Below are 4,772 nucleotides of genomic sequence, written 5' to 3'. Positions count from 1 at the left end.
AAAAAAAAAATCAGGAAAAATGAAAATGTATTTTGTCTATTAAAAGTTAAAAAAAAAGGAAAAGAAAATACACCCACTACTTAGAGCAGATGGTATACTGTTAATTCAACAATTAGTGAGAATTGTTCAATTCCTATTATCTTTCTAGCAACCCCATAGAGAATACTCTTATAACTAAAAAGTGTAGGGAAAACATATTTCAGAGTTGAAGCCCAAGATAGGTAAGGATATGGTAAAAACATATCACATCAGCTTCCTTGAATTTAAATCCAAAATGCCTGGCAAGAACTTGCTCCTTTAAAGCCTGAGCTACCTACTTAAAAAGAATTCAGTGATCAGAGCACTGACCTGTGCTGAGCCAACCATGGTCATACCCAAACCTCACTCACCCATCTCTCCCACTCATGAGCCCCTCCAACTCCTTCGTTCCCCCGCTTCAATTCCCAGATTCTTACTTGCTTCCGACCCATCTTTTGGTTTACTTGTTTCTCTCACCTTCCAGGCCAATCAACTACTTTATTTCCAGGCGGATGCTTTGTCTCTGCCCTCTCATCTCAGCATATTCATGCTGAGTCCTTAGTTATCAGAGTTCTACTGAATGTAAACTCAAGATTTCCTTTTCTCACCGTACAGACCCCCTCCCTGCCTCCTAGCTCAGAGGATATCAAAAGTAAATTGCATGCTGTATTTTTGAAAGCATCTTTGTATGATATTGCTGTATCACACTGCTGAAAAATAAATGTTGCCTCAGATTCTTTAGAAAAGGAAAAGGTGGGTGTGGTAGGGGAAAGGTAGAAGGAGAACAGAAAGCTTGAGGCCTGACCCCAGTGAAATTCTCCAAAGATAATGAAACTTTTGACTTGAGAGCATTAGTGAAGACAGATGTTATTAAGAATCAGCATAAATTCAGTGAGAACAAACCAAATGATCTCGTTTCCTATTTTGATAGGTTTATCAGGCAAGTAGTGAACTTGGAGTAGAAGATAAGACATGTGACATTGGTAATGGTACAGATAAGGATAAAGTGATTAAATAGCTATGCCCAAATAATTTAAATATTTCATACAGAAGTCACAGGAATTGCCCACAGCACGCTGTCCTAGTTCTGGCCTTTGAATGGAACTTTTATTGAATGGTTTGGAGAAAGTACATTGATCAGACCTGTAGAAGACTTAAAGCTAGGAAGCACAGTTAACGTGCCAGACAACAGTCACAACTTGAAAATATTTCACCAATAAAAAATAGGCCAAAACTAATAAATTCATAATAAATTATGATACAGCAGGGATGGGTTTGGGGCCCTCTAGCTCCTTACTCTTTGTTCTTAAACTTTATATCAGACAGAAACATTGACTGATCCAGTTTTTAAAAAATACTTTTGATTATCCCAAAGAAATAATTAGCTGACAAAGATGTGATTCTCGTATTCTGTAGTCCTTCACAATGATAGTTTTGGGGAATGTTTATATTTGAGTCAAATGTATCATCTATACTTCAAAGAATTTATCATCACTTTCTCCACACACATTCACACATAAACATTTTCACTAACCAGGGATGGCTCTAATCAGGGTGTATATCCACACCTTGCTTAGAAGAATGTAAGTTCCCTAATCTCCAGAGATGTATGTTCAAGAAGGACTGGACCAGCCATATGTCCTTTACTGATTATATGTGCCTTTCAGTGAACTCCAAATTCCAGACGTGTTCTCAAGGGTATTCATAAGCCGACAGTACTAAGTGGAAGATTTGGGTTTTAAACAAATGTCTACATTTTCAGGCACAGAGAATGGTAATTCATTTTCTCTGATACTCCTTCTCAAAATAATTTAAAATGGTTATCATTCTTTTAACCTCTTCCAGATTAAAAAACTATAGTATCTTAAGAACTATGATGACTTTTTAACACCATGTGCTAATAAAGTTTAGAGGCTCCAAGGACCTTGTTTTGTTTAGTTTCACATTAAACAATATTTTAATAAATAACCACAGCAAATCTCCAGTACAGAGCAGAAGGTATACTTAATATACACAGAATGTGAACTTGCCTCTTACAATAAAATCTCTTGAAATATACATTGTGTCTTTTGAATAAGCCTTGGAGGTTTGATGACTGTCTAGGGAGTTTCCTGTTTAATCATCGTTTGAATATTTTCTGGTGATTTCAGTCAAGTCATGATCTGATTCAATAAAACAATTGCTTTGACTGATTTATTTCCTAGATTGGAAAAATTATTTTCTATCACATATAAATAGCTTTATACTAGCTAGTGACCTCATGGACTTACTGCCTTAAAATATTATTAGAAATATTAAGCATGTCCAGATACTTTGACTATGATTATTTTGTATTTTAAAAAAAGCTCAAGTCTTTTTATGATTCTCATATTAATAAAACTGTTCAGTAAATCAACAAGTAGCTATTAGCCCATACAACTATGTGCCTAATATTACACTGTCTATTTAGTACATGAATAAATGAACGCTGTATTTATTTTAACAAATATTTGAGCACCCATTATGTTTCAGTGATCTGCAGGAGCAAGATATGCCACAGGAGACACAAAGATGAAAAAAGCCTGCTAAGAGACTGCATATAGGAAGCTAAATATAGAAAATATCTACAACATGAAGTAGAATTCGCTAAATAGAGAAATAACAGATGAGTCAGCATAGCAGTGCTTATGACCATGGAATTTGAAGTCAGGCAGCATTGACTGAATCCCCGCTTCATCATTTACTTAATTTTGTACCTTAAATCTCATTCACCTCATCATGTGTCGAGGTGTAAATGAGATAATGCTTTAAAATCGTGGCATTGGTTTAATACATAGAACTCAAAAGTTGTCTGTTCTCATTACCTCCACATAATAGAGAAAATACAATAGGTCACTGGGGGAATAGAAGAGAAGATGAGGAGGGGAGAAGGGGAGGTGGGAGCAAATGGAGGAGATGAAGAAGAGAAAGAGACAAAGAGATCAGTTTGGTTAGGAAAGGTGGAAGAAGACTTGAGGAAATCTTCATGAAGTAGTGCCATGTGAGATGTCTTTGAAGGATGGGGAGGAGTTTTCAAAGTGGAGGTGAGAAGGAAGGGTATTCTGGACAGAGCACTCAACATAAAATTAGGCACCAAGGACTCAATTGGCAGGTGTGGTTCAGTGTGGAGCGTGTGTTCAGTGTAGCCGAAGCACATGGTATTTGGAAGTGAGAAATAAGACCAAAAAAGACGTTGTTAGAAAGCCTTAAATGTGAGATGATATTTAATTTAACAGATTTTTGAGTCAGGTAGCGAGAAATTTAGTCTGTGCTTACAGCCTAGATGAAGATGACAACATCACGTAGGGTGGAGTAAGGAAAGGAAGACTATGAGAATGAGACTCATCACGTGGGCTCTTAACTGCATTAGAAGTAATGGGAAGCTAATTAGTCACGGTTACAGATTGTCGTAGACATGGGAAGAGGATTCAAATGATATTACAGATCCAGAACACACAAGACTTGACCACAGACAGATGAGATGCTGGAGGAAGGAGAAGTTGGAGTAGAATTGAACTCAGAAATATCAAGCTTCAGTGATTGGAAAAATCCTACCACTGTTCACAAGATGAAGGAAATCAGAAGGAAGACCCAGTTTTGTGGTGCTGATGATAAGCTCAGTGAGTGGAGAATCTGAGGTACCAGTTTCTAGAGACAGTGCTCATCATGAGGCTGACAAATGTAGGTCTTGAGATAGTGAGAGCAATTCCATATGGAGATACCGATGTGGACATGCAGTGCCCACCTCCGAACAGACTACAGTATAGCTGAAGTTCTATCTCCCAACACATTGAAAATAGTGAAGACAATCTTAGAAAGTTTCTATCATCTTACTCTTTGGGAGATGTATAAATAAACTGTATATAATAATGTAAACTTTGTTTCAGTCTGAAAGCTCAAAGTCATGAGCATATTGTCATTTAGAGCTGAAATAGAGAAAAAAAATTAAAAAGGGTGATCAAGGTCATAAAAAGAACAGCAGAAAATAAAATGCCAAAGAGAATACAGGAGGATAGCTTTAAGTAAGTGTCAAGCCTCCTTGAATGCAGACCTTGAATTCAAACAAAAAATTCTCTTGTTAAGAGTTAAAAACAAAAGCAGAAAATCTTAACAGCATACTAATTTGACAAACATTGTTACATCCTTCTGTTTTTGTTTTATGCAACAAAGTATTTCTTATTGTTGATGAAACATCTTCTGTGCTTCACATATTAAGCACGCTTCCAATTACTATGAAGAACAAAGCAATGTGTTAACCGCATGAAAATTCTTCAGTGGTGAATGAAGAAAATCCTAGTTCTTTGAAAGTAAAAGAGCATCTTCTTTAGCTATTAGATGAACCTAATTAATTAACATAAATCAGAATTTTTAAATAATGAAATATACTCTTCAACACATGACAGGTGGGTATGCTATCAAAGCACTTTTCGAAATGAAAATCTAGAATCCAAATGCAGTGATATAAATGCATAACATTCACATTTTTATTCCCCTCATTCCTGGAAATCTTAAGTCTTCTAGTTTAAGTGCATCACCCTTTGTTGCTTTTTATTACTTCTGGGTCCTTCAAAGTTCAAAACTGGAAAAAAAGGAAGTCACGACCACTGAAAACGTTTCATTTCTTGTCCACAGAAACAGTTTTAGATCATCTAGTAGAAAACCTATGGAATGCAGTCGAATAGGTCTTATGTTTCTAAACTGGAGATACACACACACACACACACACACACACACAC

At 36.2% G+C, this 4,772-nt stretch overlaps 1 pseudogene; it reads right to left on the bottom strand.

The window, feature by feature from the left end:
- LOC117795739 overlaps positions 1 to 4,772 on the bottom strand; it is a 19,478-nt pseudogene that overhangs the window by 13,688 nt on the left and 1,018 nt on the right.

This window comes from Ailuropoda melanoleuca, chromosome 2 (assembly GCF_002007445.2).
Source record: "Ailuropoda melanoleuca isolate Jingjing chromosome 2, ASM200744v2, whole genome shotgun sequence".
Taxonomy (NCBI): Eukaryota; Metazoa; Chordata; class Mammalia; order Carnivora; family Ursidae; genus Ailuropoda; species Ailuropoda melanoleuca.
This window is presented reverse-complemented; position numbering and strand designations above follow the sequence as displayed.